This window comes from Cyrtonyx montezumae, unplaced genomic scaffold, assembly GCF_038088225.1.
Source record: "Cyrtonyx montezumae isolate F1298 unplaced genomic scaffold, pur_monq_1.0 scaffold_8, whole genome shotgun sequence".
Lineage (NCBI taxonomy): Eukaryota > Metazoa > Chordata > Aves > Galliformes > Odontophoridae > Cyrtonyx > Cyrtonyx montezumae.
In genome coordinates this window covers 54,567,439-54,583,673 of record NW_027072089.1, presented here as the reverse complement: position 1 = coordinate 54,583,673, position 16,235 = coordinate 54,567,439, and the positions used below count along the sequence as shown (strand labels likewise).

Sequence of the window (16,235 nt, the reverse complement as noted above, 5' to 3'; positions counted from 1 at the left end):
ACAGCTCACCCCAGGGAGATGAAGCACAGCCCCTTGGTGCACTCTGCCCACTGTGCCCAGCCAGGGCTTCCCTCTTACCCCATGCCCTGTACCCACAGGCCCTGGCAGGGAGATGGCCAGCAGGACTGCCCCCAGAGGATGGATGGATACTGAGTGTCAGCTACCACTGCACAGCTGGGCTGGGAGCAGGCTGCCACAGCTCGCTGCCAGGGTCACCCACACTGCTGCCAATGTGAGAAACTGAAAATGAGGGGAATGGCAAGAAACAACCTTTTTACCAATGGCACAAGATGTCCATGTCAGAGATAAAAACAAAAGAGGTCTTCTTCCAGTTAAAGATCTGAAACTTGAGAATTCCAGAACTGGAGACTGGACAGCACGCCGGGCGAGGAAAGTTGCAATAGGAAGATAGAAGCAGCCAGAAAACATCAGTCCATGGAAGCAGAAGGACTAAAACATATTAAAAGTGTTTCATTTAATATAGATAAATGAGTACAGAAAACAATTCATGCGTAAGAAGGTTAATGTCATAATAAGGCAACACGAGACAAGCCGAAGCATCAGCCTTCAGGCAGGCTCCAACTAACTTTATTCATCAGCAAAGGCTCACTGCTAGTGATTCTTTGACTAACCTGTCAGGGCAGTACAAGTGATTTGCTGCCTGGAACATGAATAGAATGTTTAGAAATTGACTGGCCCTCTACAGTTTGGAGGTGTTTGTGGTTTAAAGCATGGCCTTCTGTAAGGAAAGCTTCAAAAAGCAGCCTTAAGGACAATGCTTTCTTCCTACCTTTTAGGTTTACACTCATTCTAACTCTACAGTGAATTGCTGTTTTGGAATCTATGATTCTATACTTCTTGCTTTAAGCAAAATAACTAAGAAATAATATCATTAAGGCCAAAAAGTTAGCAAAATACAGTCAAAATCTGTACATGTAGATAAAGCAGACATTGATAAACAGATGAGAATCAGTAAAGGATGATGGAAAAGCAGAGAACTAACCCCTTCTTTACATTCACCACGGAGGTGTCTTCTGCCTCCTGTTGCCTGCTTCCTCGAAAGACTGGAAATAAAAATTATTGACCCAGATCAACTTCTTCTACACGTTAAAACTGTCCAGCTGAACAAAGGAAGAGGCAAAGAACTCCAGGCCTAGGAAGAACTGGGTCAGACTGCTCTTCCACGCAAAAGGAAACAACACTCCTAAGAAAAAAATAGTAGGGGTGATTAGGTACATTTCAAAAGCATCTGGAAAGAGAAGATGTTCTTCTAATTTCAGATTATCTGCACAACAGACAGCAGAAGATATTTCTGAAATATTTATACATAACAATGTAGACATACACTCAAAAATTACACATGAGCAAAAAGAACGATGAGGTAAGAATGTTAAGGATCTAATATCAATATCACATGGCATAGCTCCTCAAGGTGCAGGAGAAAGACAGTGAGCACAGTGCTGAAGTCAGGAAAGCACAGCTCTTGTATCAGGTAACCTGGGCAAAAGGAAGCGATAACACTGACTGCTAAAGCATGCTCTTTACCTCTCACAAATCTGGACAGCCTTGGTCCTGCACCTTGACGTGCCAGCTGATGAAAACATCCTGGTACCCAGAAGCAGGCATCTAACAAAGCCCCGGCCAAGCCAGAGGGAGCTGCTGAATAACATTATGTCCTATATTTCTGAAAACACAGTGGAGCTCCAAGCGTGCACATCTGATGGACAAATTAATAAGCTTCCATAATGATTCACTAAAAACCCACATTCCCTCTATGAGTGTTATTGTTTTTCATGCTAAAAAGCACAGACACAAAGAGTATTAACGCCAGAATTTATTATATATATTTATTCTCAGAATTAATAGAAAAAAAGTATTCATTTCAAGAAGGCATTGACCAAATATGAGCAAACACAAAGTACTTGCTCTACCCTTTGGCATTTCTTAGTAGAAAGACAATGAAAGTGCATTAGGAGCACTCTGTAGAGCTATTCAAATAAATACATACCTAAAAGCAAAACCTCAACAATACGCCATTTAATTCTGAAGCGCACCTTACAAAGTACTGGAATTTTGGGGAGTATTAGTCTTGAAAATGTCTTTCAGTTTTCCTTATTTGACATTATCAGCACAGCTGCCTTCCATACACATTGTTGCACTGCTCCATCCAGCCACATGCTTAATAATTAAAAGCAAACAGGACTGAGCTTCAGACTGACATGCAGTGACTCTTCTATGTATTCTCAAAATTACCAAAAGTGCTGAACACTACTCATCTTCAGCTCCTAATAACTGATCAAAGAACACTGCCCTGTAACAGACTATGAGCTAAAATCAGAGTGCTGGAGTGTGCGTTTTCAAAAAAAGTGGTTTATAGCTCTAGATTTAAAATGCAAAGTTTCCATTATACTTAATAATTAAAATGCATGCTGTGTTATGGTTACATTTGGTGACTGGATTAGCAGTACCCCAACTGAGTTAAACAATGCTTTTTTTCCTATTAGAGTTCATATTACCATATCATCTATTTGTTTAAGAAAAGGAAGTAAAAAAGCACAGCAAGGAAGAAGGAATAAAAAAGAAATATGAATATCAAACATACTGAAAGACAGTGAGGACCAAGATAGCGAGAGGACCAGGCATCAGCAAAATATACACCAGCTGAAAGTGGAGAAGTTGAAACACCTAGGTAGTGAAGTATGAAAACTTCCTTATGAAAAATATTCTCCATTTGTCAATGAAGGTTCAAAGCAAATGGTTTAAATTTCACTCTGTTTTCCTGGACTCAGTCTCTACAAATTTAGGGAATACAGACATCACTGTCAAGGAGCGGACTCTCAGGCTGTCAGCTTCTTAATCAGGGTCCGACTTCACTGGAAGGTGTGAAATTATGTAATTATTTGTGCTAGGCAGCTCTGATGGCTTAGACAATTCCAGCACTCTGAACATCTTCTTCTATCAAGCAAAATTCCTACTGCAATGTTATTTCAGGGAATATATCATTTTTTCTTTCTCTAGGTGTTTTCTTCAAATAAAATTTCAATATCTGTGTGAAGTATTTTACCTCTTCCAGTACAGATACCATCAAAAGTTTTGAAACATAATTTACAATTTTTACCCTTTGCATACAAATATGCCCATTTTCTTTGGCCAAAAAAAAAGAAAAAACAGCCAACAGTGTATTCAACACTCTACCTCAGAACATACTGTACTGATAACAGTAACACCAAAAACCATGATGATGATAACAAGAAAAGAAGCTATTCCTTCAAGCCAGCCTTCACCTGCATATCTCAGCATGTTTCTTATGTGGAAATGGAAACTGAGTGGACTGAACAGAGCCTGCAAAATGCATTCTCAGGTGTTTTCTTTTCCTCCTCGAACAACTGTCGAATGCATCGAACATCTCGTGCCCAAGGGGGATTCCTGTGTTCCAAGAGAAGTTGCTCCTTTCGTCACAACAGACACCCACTCTGGAGCAGCAGAAGGGACACCTCCAAAGCCCAATCTACACTCCCTTTCTCTTCAGCCTCTTCCTCTCCTTCCTTCCTCATTTTGCCATCCCTGCTGCACGTCCCCTGGGTGGCACAGAGAAAATCAAACAGAGAGCAAATCCCACATACAGCCTCAGGGACGTATTATCAGAGGAACACGCAAAGAATTCCATGAAAATACTTTTCAAGAGGTTTCAAGCTACCTAGGCTTCACATAGCTGCCAAGTGCACAAACCTGTAACTTTGACAACTGAAGTCTAATCACGAGCAATAACAACAAAAAGATGTTTTTTCTTATACCTGCAAAGCTCCTAGTACTAGCACAAAACAACACCACATTACAAAACTCCTGCCCTAAACCAAGCTCAAGGTTTCTTGGGTCAAAAAAAAAAGTCCAATTTCATTTCTTTGTTTTTGTTTTTCTACACACAAACTATGAGATGGAAAGCTTGTGTCAGGTTCTGATTTTCATCATTTTGACGCAAATTGAAAAAATTCTGTTACACTGAATGGAGATACTCCGATTTATGTTCATGTAAATGACATCAAATTCTAGTCCCGGGTTTTCTTTCCTTCCTGATTAAATTACGTTAATGTACATTTAAAACAACTACTACTAGTCATACTATATTTTTGAGCAGAAAAGCTTAACTGTTAACAAAGCATCACACGCACGCACACATGAAGTCTTCATGCGTCTTTTGTACTTCTGAAGCCTTGCAACAGTGACCAACACTGCAGTACACGACCAGCAACATATTGTCCTAAACATGGGATACAGATCGAACTGCTACTCGTAAGGAAAAGTCTATAAAGCAGCTGTCTTTCCCTAAAATACCTTTTACCAACCTTATATGCAAATGGTATCCCAAAAAAACATAACACACATTTCCTACATGAATCGCAGCAGGAAAAGGCCCAAATGCTAACTATTGCATCTTCTCTTTGTTAAAAGGTTTGACATAGTATTTATTGCTAGATTACCCCTAATTAGCAGTTTAAGCTTGTTAACAAGAAGAGTTCTTTTCATTTAAGATAAATAGGAATTATCTTTCCATTGTATAGGTAAAACTTGTAAATAGGACAGCTCATAAATTCTAAGATGAGAGTAACTAGGAAACTATTCATTAAGGCTTGTGTTATAAATTCAAAACATGAAGCAGAACATGCTTAAAGAAGAAGGTTTTATTTTTAAAAGCATTCATTAGGCTCTCATCTTCAAGTCTCAGGCTTGTAAATAATTTAAAATGAAAATTTTAACAACAGGGAGAAAAGAAAAAAACAAATGCAATTCAAATCATTCCATTGTTACACCAATAGAAATGAAAACAATAGAAAATAACTAGGCAGATCTTGAAGAAAACATCCATAAAACATTTTTATGCAGCATATCTTTGAACTTAGATATTATGCTACCACTGGATCCAGTCCAAAATTAAATAGCTTTGACTTACAGCGTCAGTGCCCAGTACAGGATACATGTGCTAAAGAAGTAATTCTGACTATTCAATGCACTTTAATTACGTCACTGCCAAAATAAACAGACAAGCTGCAGCTTATAGAATCGTGGAATCACTAAGGTTGGGGAAGACTTCCAGGATCACTTAGTCCAACTGTTGGCCTTCCACCGATATTTCCCCACTAAACCACATCCCTCAGTGTCGCATCCACGCGGTTCCTCAACACCTCTGGGGATGGTGAGTCCCCCACCCCCTAAGGCAGTCTGTGCCATGGCCTCACTGCAATTTTGGAGAAAAAAAATTTCCATATGTGCTACCTGAACCTCCCTCATGGATTAAAAAAAACCCCTGTGGAGTCTTGTAAGATTTTTTATCGTTCTATTTTGGCTTCTTGGAAATGTATATCCTACTAATAATTTATATGAAGTAAGGCGAGAACCCCTTCCTTTTAAAGAGTAAGATACATCCAGATCTGTATCACGTGCAAGGTGTGTGAGGAGCTGTCAGGATCAGCTTCTGCTGTATTGGCATTGAAAACTGAAGCTGAAGACAAACGTAACAAATCTAACAAAACAGTGGGATCACTGTTGTCCTTTCGACACATCCAGTGTCCTAAACCTAATGCCAAGACTCATTTGCAGAAGGCGTGTTACATAGTAAGGAACTAGGAGGAAGCAATTGCTCTCCTTCACTGAATGTATGGCATTCACTACCTTTCTCCCAAGTACTTGGAACAACCCATCTGAAATACAACATACTATACCTCACTCAAACACACAAGCCTGCAACAGGCATTCCTTTCTCCTCATTAGCAGACAAAGAGTGCTGCATTTCTATGGCATGTTTTTCAGGGAAAGGTGCACACGCTGTGCTTCAAGTGGAAGTCAGTACCTGCTCCTCAGAAGCACTGAGCTCTCACTGCACACACCACGCAGTGTGCACCCACACCAGAACTTGCTGTGCAAGTGCAGTACACAAGCAGTAAATCTGGCACTTCTGGCAAGTTCCGGGCATGCAGGATGAGTGTCACTCAGTTGGAGCACACACTCATTACAGCCAACGTGGTGACTGTTAGGAACACCCAACCTGTCCACAGGGAACAGATGCCAGGCAGCATGTTGGAGCATGTGATGCTTTCTGCAGGGAGCTGGCACAGCAGGGTCATCCCTGCTCTGCTTTTCCTCAAGAACAAAAGCAGGAGGTGCCAACTTGTGCTGCACCACCCTTACCAGATGGCACAGCAGGCTTCATCCTGCCAAGGCGTGTCTTAAAACCAGCTCGGGGTGGCTGAGCTCGTGCCCTTACAGCAAACATTCTGATGGCTTACCTACCAGAAGCAAATAAACCAAACACTTAGCTTAAAGGCAATCTAAGTGGCACACAAACTTTTGTTTCTTTTTTTTAATCAGAATTCTTTTGAATACCCCATGCTTTCAACTTTCTTGCTTAAATGCTTCCTAATGAAGTATTTTAGACACTATTTATTTTACTATATGGATTCCAAAAATTATTTCTAAATAAATCAGTGACTTTGCATTACTGTTGAAAGTGTCACAGAATGGCTAAGATTGGATAATTGCAATGCATTTTAACATTTAAATACTTTCACACCTATACTTTGACAGAGACTTCTGAAATTTCAAAAATGGGGCAAATCTCAGCAAGAAAAAATATTTTTAACTACAGCAAAACAAAGAAGTATCAAACAGAGAAGTATCTATATGCATGTCTGTAGCAAGTAACTCATTGCTAGAGGCACAAATACCTAGATCTAAACATTGGAACAGCGCGTACCTTATCTGCTTCACATAACCCCTTAGTGTCTGTTAAAATGCCACACTTAACAAATGAAATCTCTTCTCCTTTGAGGACAGGCTGAGAGAGCTGGGCTGTTCAACCTGGAAAAGAGAAGGTGCCAGGGAGACCTCATGGCAGCCTTCCACTGCCTGCAGGAAAGGGACTCTGGGAGCGCAGTGATACAATAAGGAGGCTTTAAAATAAAACAGGTAGGCTGAGATTAGAACTAAAGAAATTCTTTGCTCAAAGGGCGGTGAGGCACTGGCACAGCTGCCCAAAGAAGCTGTGGTGTGCCATCCCTGCAGGCACTCAAGGCCAGGTTGGATGGGGCCCTGGGCAGCTGAGCTGCTGGGGGCAGCCCTGCCCACGGCATGGGACTGGGCTAGGTGAGCTGTGAGGTCCCTTCTCAAGCAAAGTAAAGTGAATTTTAGACCTAGAAAATGCATTCTTGTACTGTTACAGATCAAAGAAAACCAATAACATTTACAACCTCACAGCCCACTTAAATAAAACCCAGGAAGTTACAGACAGCAGTTCAGTAGTAGGCCAGATTACCCAGAGAAAAAAAAATCAATCAGCAATCAACAACTTCGTTAAAGCAGCACTGGAAAGCAGCCATGAGTCTTACAAACAAGCATTTTTCTTTTAGGACATCACAACTGACTGTTTCTAAATGGACCTAGGGTTATTTCTTCACAAAGAAGTGTGATTTTGATAGCGCTTACTATAATTTTATACTTTGCACTGAGTAAAGATAATTAAGACTTCGCTGTGTTCTGAAGCTACGGATTGCTGCTTTTTTGTGAGTTTGGGATGTGTTCCTCTAGTCTGGTTTCATTCAGAACAGATTTTTTACAACCATGATCAAGTTGAGAGCCTGTGGGTTAAAATTATGGACCAGACCAATAAAGGAATCCAATGGTCTACCAAAATCCAGCCGATCAAGGGCAGCCTGTTTGCAGACCAGACCCAAACCGCAGGGAAGTGTGCTGTCTCCCTGGGGCTCGAATCAGGGACATTACTAGAAGACTCCCGGACTTGATTCGCCCCACCGACTACTACCCATTACTAGTAGTTCAGGCAGACTGCAATGAAATATCTCAGAGAAGTCTGCGAACTATGAAAAGAGATTTTAGGGGATTAGGGCGATTAGTTCAAGGGGTGGGAGCACAAGTGGTGTTTGCTTCCATACCTTCTGGGGCGGTGAAGGACACAGAATGGGCTAGGAAAACACAAGTGATGAATAACTGGCTGAGAGGCTGGTGTAGAGATAGACACTTTGGGTTTTTTGACCATGGGACAGTTTACTCGGCTCCTGGCCTGTTATCTGTTGATGGGACACACCTATCCCAAAGGGGGAAACGAATCCTAGCACAGGAGCTAGCTGGACTCATTGAGAGAGCTTTAAACTAGCTGTGACGGGGGAAGGGGATAAAACAGGGCTCTCCAGTAAAGCGCCTAAGGAGGCTGTGCTGAAAAAAGGGGTGAGGCAGATATCTCAGCTGAAGTGCATCTATACCAATGCACGCAGCATGGGCAATAAACAAGAAGAGCTTGAAGCCATTGTGAGGCAGGCTAACTATGACCTTGTAGCTATTACAGAAACATGGTGGGACCTCTCCCATGACTGGAATACTGGGATTGATGGCTACAAGCTCTTCAGAAGGGATAGACAGGGAAGAAAGGGTGGTGGCATAGCTCTCTATATCAAAGAGTGTTTTGATGTTGAAGAACTAGTGGTTGGAAATGACAAAGTAGAGTGTCTATGGATAAGGATCAGGGGGATAGTCCTTAGGAGTGACATCGTGGTGGGGGTCTGTTACAGACCACCTAGTCAGGATGAAGAAATAGATGAGATGTTCTATAAACAACTCGTAGATGTTGCACGATGGCCAGCACTCGTTCTCATGGGGGACTTCAACTTCCCTGATATATGCTGGAAATACAATACTGCGCAGAGGAAGCAGTCCTTGAGATTTCTAGAATGTGTGGATGATTGCTTCCTGACTCAGCTGGTGCAAGAGCCTACCAGGGGAGATGCCTTGCTTGACCTACTTTTCACTAACAGGGAAGGACTAGTAGGGGATGTGAAGGTTGGAGATTGTCTTGGCCAGAGTGACCATGAAATGGTGGAGTTTGCTATTCTGGGTGCCGTCAAGAGGGTGACTAGCAAAACTATTACCTTGGACTTCCAGAGGGCAGACTTTGACCTGTTCAGGACACTTGTTGCAAGGGTCCCTTGGGACTTGCTCCTGAAGGGTAAAGGGGTCCAGGAAGCCTGGATGCTCTTCAAGATGGAAATCTTAAAGGCACAGGAGCAGGCAGTCCCGGAGTCCTGTAAGTCAAGCCGGAGGAGCAAAAGACCAGTGTGGATGAACCGGGATCTTTTGTTGAGACTCCGAGAGAAGAGTCTATGTCCTCTGGAAGATGGGTCAGGCTACTTGGGGTGACTACAGAGAACTGGCCAAGATCTGCAGGCAGAAAATTAGAAATGCTAAAGCCCAGCTTGAAATTAGGCTGGCTACTGCTGTAAAGGAGAACAGGAAACCCTTTTACAAATATATTAACAGCAGGAGAAAAACTAAGGAAAATTTCCCTCCTTTACTCAACGAGGCAGGCAATATAACCACAGATGATAAGGAAAAGGCTGAGGTTCTCAATGCCTTCTTCACATCTGTCTTTAATAGACAGGACAGTTATCCAAATGGTACTTGCCCTGACCTGGAAGTCTGGGACGGGGTGCATAATGCACCCCCTGTGATTCAAGCAGAGACGGTCAGAGATCTTCTCCTCCATCTGAACTGCCACAAGTCCATGGGGCCAGATGGGATCCACCCAAGGGTGCTGAGGGAGCTAGCAGAGGTGATTGCCGAGCCACTTTCTGCCATCTATCAGCATTCCTGGTTATCTGGAGAGGTCCCACAAGATTGGAGGCTTGCCGATGTGACTCCCATCTTCAAGAAAGGCCGTAAGGAAGACCCGGGGAACTACAGGCCTGTCAGCCTGACCTCGGTATCAGGGAAAGTTATGGAACAGATGTTATTGAGGGAGATCACACAACACGTGCATGGCAATAAAGGGATCAGACCCAGCCAGCACGGGTTCACCAGGGGCAGGTCGTGCTTGTCCAACCTCATCTCCTTCTATGACTGGGTGACCAGACAGGTAGATGAGGGAAAGGCTGTTGATGTAGTCTACCTGGACTTCAGCAAGGCCTTTGACACGGTCTCCCACAGTATTCTCCTGAGGAAACTGGCAGCCCGTGGTGTGGACAGGTTCACTCTTCTCTGGGTGGAGAACTGGCTGGAGGGCCGTGCCCAGAGGGTAGTGGTTAATGGAGTTAAGTCCAGCTGGCGTCCTGTAACGAGTGGTGTCCCCCAAGGGTCAGTTTTGGGGCCCATCTTGTTTAATATCTTTATTGATGACCTAGACGAGGGAATTGAGTGTACCCTCAGTAAGTTTGCAGATGACACAAAGCTGGGAGGATGTGTCAAACTGCCTGAGGGTAGGGAGGCCCTTCAGAGGGATTTGGATAGGCTGAACAGCTGGGCTGAGCAAAATGGGATGAGGTTCAATAAGACCAAGTGCCGGGTCCTGCACTTTGGCCACAATAACCCCATGCAATGCTATAGGCTTGGGGCAGAATGGCTTGAAGAATGTAGAGAGGAAAAGGACCTGGGGGTGTTGGTTGATGCTCGGCTCAACATGAGCCGGCAGTGTGCCCAGGTGGCTAAGAAGGCCAACAGCATCCTGGCCTGTATTAGAAATAGTGTAGCCAGCAGGAGCAGGGAGGTGATCATCCCCCTGTACTCAGCTCTGGTACGGCCGCACCTCGAGTACTGTGTTCAGTTTTGGGCCCCTCACTACAAGAAGGACATTGAGGCCCTGGAGCGTGTTCAGAGAAGGGCAACAAAACTGGTGAGGGGCCTGGAGCACAAGTCTTATGAGGAGCGGCTGAGGGAGCTGGGATTGTTTAGTCTGGAGAAGAGGAGGCTCAGAGGAGACCTTATTGCACTCTACCACTTCCTGAAGGGGGGTTGTGGTGAGGAGGGGGTAGGCCTCTTCTCCCTGATAAGTAATGACAGGACGAGAGGGAATGGCCACAAGTTGCGCCAGGGAAGATTTAGATTAGACCTCAGGAAGCATTTCTTTTCTGAAAGAGTGGTCAGGCACTGGAATGGCCTGCCTAGGGAGGTGGTTGAGGCACCATCCCTAGCGCTGTTCAAGAAGCGTTTAGATGAGGTGCTAAAGGACTTAATTTAGTAGTTGGGTAGAGATAGTGATAGGAGGATGGTTGGACTAGATGATCTTATAGGTCCTTTCCAACCTTATGAACTTATGAACTTATGACAAGGCCTTCTTGCTTCAGCTACAAGAAGCATTACACTTACAGGCTCTCACCCTGACTGGGGATTTCAACCACACAGATATCTTCTAGGAAAACATCATGAGCTGCAAGCAATCCAAGAGACTCATTAATCACATTTAGAATAACTTCCTGGTCCGGGGATTGGTACTTCAGTTACTTCACTGCTTCAGTTTTCATTGTCAGTCAGGCTTCCCACACCTCCCATGGAGGCTGAATGCATCCACAGGTGAGACAGCACACATCCCAGGGTTCTGAAGGAACTGGCCAATGTAGTTGCCAAGCCACTCTCCATCATATTTGAAAAGTTATGGCTATCAGGTGAAGTCCCTGGTGACTGAAAAAAAGGTAAACCACTCCTATTTTTAGGAAAGGAAGAAAGGAAAACCCAGGGAACTACAGGCCACTGAGACTCGTGTCTGTGCCTGGAAAGATCATGTAGACATTCCTCCTGGAAGAGACGTCACAGTACACGAGGGAAAGCAGGTGATCTGAGACAGCCAACATGGCTTCATCAAGGGCAGATCATGCCTGACCAGCCTGGTGCCCTTCTAGGACCGACTGCATCAGCTGACCAAGGAAGGTCAACTGATGTCACCTACCTGGACTTGTGCAAGTCTTTTACATGGACCTGCATCGCATCCTTATGTCTAAATTGGAGAAATACAAAGAAATATGGAATATTCAGTGGATAACTAATCATTTGGATGATTGCAGCCAGAGGGTTGTGGTCAACACTTCTGTCACGGTTGAGGTTGATGATGAATAGTGTCCCCCAGGGGTATGTCTTGGACTGCTGTTCGTCAACAACCTTATCAATAACATAAACAGGAGGATGAAGCATACCCTCAGCAAGTTTGCTGATGACACCAAGCTGAGTGGTTCAGTTTACACAATAGAAGGAACTGGACAGGCTTGTAAAGTAGCCCCAGGAAGTGAACTTAATGAGGTTCAACAAGGCCAAGTGCAACATGCTGCACTTGGGTCAGAGCAATCCCAAATACATTTAAAGACTAGGAGTAGAACTCATTGAAAACAGCCCTGCAGAGAAAGACCTGGTGGGGGTCCTGGGGGACAAGAAGCTGGACATGAACCAGCATAAGTTCATAAGTTCATAAGGTTGGAAAGGACCTATAAGATCATCTAGTCCAACCATCAAGCAGGTACTTGCAGCCTGGAAGGCCAACTGTATCCAGGGCTGCATCAAAAAAGACATGGCCAATAGGGCAAAGGAGGTGACAGCCTCCCTCTACTCCACCATCACGAGGTTCCATCTGGGGTACTGTACTCAGCCTTGCGTATTCCAGCACAAGAAGGATGCAGAGCTATTGGAGTAGGTCCAGAAGAGGGCCATGAAGATGCTCAGAGAGCTGGAACACCTCTCCTATGAAGACAGGGTGAGTGAGCTAGTTATTTTTCCTTTTTTAGCATGGAGAAGATTCTGGGAAGACATCATTATGGTCTTCCAGTACATGAAGGGATCTTATCACCAGGAGGGGGATCAGCTTTAAACTAAAAGAGAGGAGACTTTAAACTAAAAGAGAGGAGGACTAAAAGAGAGGTTAGATATTTGGAAGAGCACTGAGGCTCCAGCACAGGCTGCCAGAGAAGTTGTGGGTGCCTTATCCCTATACATACTCAAGGCCAAGTAGGATGGGGGAAGCGTGATCTGTGGGTGGCTAACCTGCCCATGGCAGGGGGTTGTAACAAGATGATTTTTTAGGTCCCTTCCAACCTAAGCCTTTGTGTAACCCAGCAGGCAGCTCAGTGCCACACAGCCACTCACTATCCCCCTCCAAATGGGATGAGAATGAGAATTAGAAATAGAACAGTGAGCTGAGATAAAGACTGTTTACTAAGACAAAAGAGGAAACCAGAAACAAGAACACAATGATAACAGAATACATAGCTACAATGCAATTAATCATCAGCTGCTGGCTGATGCACAGCACCAGCACAAGACAAGATCCCATCCTACTGACCAATGCCCAACACACACAATCATACCCTTAGCTAGTGCTGCACAGCTTTCTGGCCTACCCCATGGTGTCACACGGTATGGAATGACTTGGTTTAATTAGGGCCACCCGCTCCAGCTCCATCCCACCTCACCAACTCCCCCACCCATACACGCTGTGCTATAAAGGCAGTGACTCTTCCCTGCTGATAGGATTGGCACATTCAGCAACCAAAAGCGGTGTGATGTTAATGCTGTTTTAGTGAAACCACAACACTCATACTATGAGCTCCAAGACATCTCGATGGCACAAATTAAAGTACTGTAAATGGAAAAAATCCAGAAATGTGTTTAAAAAGTGCAATTTTCCTCAGCATAAAAATGTATCCTTCAGAATGTTATTCTGAGAAGTGATAATTTCATACTACCCATTTCCCTGTCTTTTTGACCAGCTAACAGGAAAGGAAACAATTTTATTCATTACCTCATGGAAAGTCAGCTTATGATCAGTTAGAAGATTGAGATCAAAATCTTCTTGAAAGTTTAGGTGCACAACATCAGTGAGATCTTGCTTCTTCAGATCTGACACTCACTGAGTCATTCAAATAGGTGGTACTGTCTCATTTGACTCCTTTCATTCCTTCAGTACCAAAGCCAAAATAAGCAACAGATTCAATGGTAATTAATAGCTCTGTGATGTTACATACAAGTTCTTGTAGAATTCAGCAAGAATCTGTTTTTTCCTCTCAGAAGGATGGAAACCATTCATACCACAATGTTTCTATTTGTAATGTAACACAGCTTCAAACAGAATTAGGTAGAAATATACTTTTCCATGAATCTCAGTGTTTGGACACTGCAACACAGATGACAGAATTCTTGACTGTGAATAATATTCTTTTTCTAGCTAAATTCCTCAACAGAATGGAAAACCTACACACCTATTTAATGCAAATGCACGCAATGTGCTATAATCCGTTCTATAAGTACATATCCTTTGGTGGCAGATGGCAGAAGCAGCACTGGCCAGAAACAAAATCACCAGAATTCTTAAGTTCCTGAGCAGCAAGGTAGGCACAACCTCTGCCTACAAAGCAAAAGACACCACTGGAAGTTCTGTAGGTGAGAAACTTGAAATCAGAATGCTTTTACATTTTTTGTTTCTTCACATTCTTTGAGCTTTTGTTTTAACGTAGTCCAGTAAGACAAAAAATCTTACAACTTTAGAAAAGTAGGTGCATATTTTATTTTATTTTTTTACAAACACATTTAATGCTGTACTGACATTCAGTGGGAAGGTCACAGACCAAAGACTAAACCACCCTGGTGTTACCAAGTTCTGATACTCTGGGCCAGGCAATACTTAGGAATTGTGAACACCAACCCAAGCACTTTGGCAGGATGTCCTAGAAGCAACCAACTGGTGACATGACAAAATATGAGTCCCATTTCGAGAAAACTTCAGCTTCAGAGTACTGAAAGGTCTCAGGGAGATGCAACAAAGAACTGGAAGCAAGCCAGGGCTGCCCTGGCCTGCACCTGGGGCCTCCATGCACTTGGAGAACAGGGGAGGTGATCGGCAAGGTCAGTGTTACTGTCACTGTAAGACTGGGTATGTGCACACAGTATTTTGTTGCAAACTGCATACTTGCTACAGCTAATGTTAAAGGGAGCGCTCTCTCCTTCTCACGTCTCTCATATAAAGTCTAAGAGTCAAACTAAAACTTTTAGTAAAACTTTGCAAGACTGCCTTTGGGCCCCATGTCCTCCTCCGGTGCTGAACATCTCGAGCCACCTCCCATGACAGAGCTGTACAGAGCTGCCTCGAGCGCCAGCCTACTCCTAACTCAGCCTAAGATCCGGGTGGCTCATCCCACATCTCCTCCTAGCACTACGCACCACCAGTGAGGCGCGCTGCACGTTTCCTACGCGGGCCCACGACCGCCAGGAACCGCTGCCATCTGTTCTGCTCGTCTCGGTGCTTTCCAGCTGGGTACTCGAGCTCCCGAGCTGCTGCCTCCGGCACGCACCACACGCACAGAGCGGGGCTCCCCGGAGCCAGCGGCGGGAGGCGCCCCAGGCCCACCCTATCGCGCCTGCGCAGAGCCGAGCCCAGCCGCGCCCTGCCGCCGCTCACGGACGCGCCCAACCGTCGCCGTGCGGCCGTTGGAAGCCCACCGGCCGGCAGCGCTCCCGCGTGACGGCGGAGCCGACGGCCGGCGGACACCCCCCGCTGTCCCCCGACGCTAGTCTCCTTTCCCCCCTCCTCTCTCCTCGCGGCCCGGCGTAAAGGAAGAGCCGAAACTCGGCTCCGGCCGTGGCCAATAGGACCGCAAGGCGTTCGTCCCGCCCCCGGCTCTCCGGCCAATCAGCGCGCTTCGGGGCAGGAACGCTCGAGCGGACTGGCTCCGCCGAGAGCTGCTGGCCTCCCGCCCACCAAGAGCAAAAAAAACGACGGTAGCACAGAGGCCCAAAAAGCCCGAGGGAAGACGGCGAGCAGGCCGCAGGCCAACCGCGGCCCGATGCCCCTACAGACAGCGCCCGCGAGAGTCTGAAGCGGCCGCCTGCCCCGGGCCGCCGAGCCGGGAGGCGAAACGGCCGCGTGCCAGCCGGCCGCGCTTACCTCATGGGGGGAGCCGTCCGCCTCCGCTTGTGGTGATCTTGGTCACAAGTGGCGCGCCGTAGATTCGCCGCGTTGCGTCACGACGCAAGGGCAGCGGGGCGGGCGAAGCTCCGCTCACGTGACGCGGCGCCGGGGCGGGAAGCCAGAGCGCGAGCGACGTCGCGTGGCGGTGCGGCTGCCGCCATCTTTCCGTGCGCGGGGTGCGGCGCCGCGGCGCCACGAGGAGCGGGAAGCCATTTGCAAAGCGCCTTAACGTCTTGTCCCGTGAAGAAAACATAATACTCAAACGCTTAGTAATTCTTTCCTTCTGAAAGTCTGGCGATTGGTTCAGTACCAAAAGTAGAGGAGTGTGGCCTCAGGAACTCAAACGTGAAGAATCATTGAAGCGAGTTGGAAGGAAGCACTAAGAGCCACCTGGTCCAGCTCCCCTACAATGAGCAGGGACACCTACAGCTCCATCAGGCTGCTCAGAGCCCTGCCCAGCGTGACCTTGAGTGTCTCCAGGGTCAAGCATCCTCTGTGGGCAACCTGTGCTAGT

General features: G+C 45.5%; 1 protein-coding gene across 1 annotated transcript in view; it reads right to left on the bottom strand.

Annotated features, from left to right (window-relative positions):
* The window catches only part of ZNF407 (zinc finger protein 407), a 332,009-nt gene extending 316,229 nt beyond the window's left edge, over positions 1-15,780 (bottom strand). Inside the window, exon 1 of the mRNA XM_065753095.1 lies at positions 15,698-15,780. The gene's annotated coding sequence lies outside the window, so the exon portion shown is untranslated. The remainder of the gene's footprint in view (positions 1-15,697) is intronic.
* Positions 15,781-16,235: the final 455 nt, after the last annotated feature.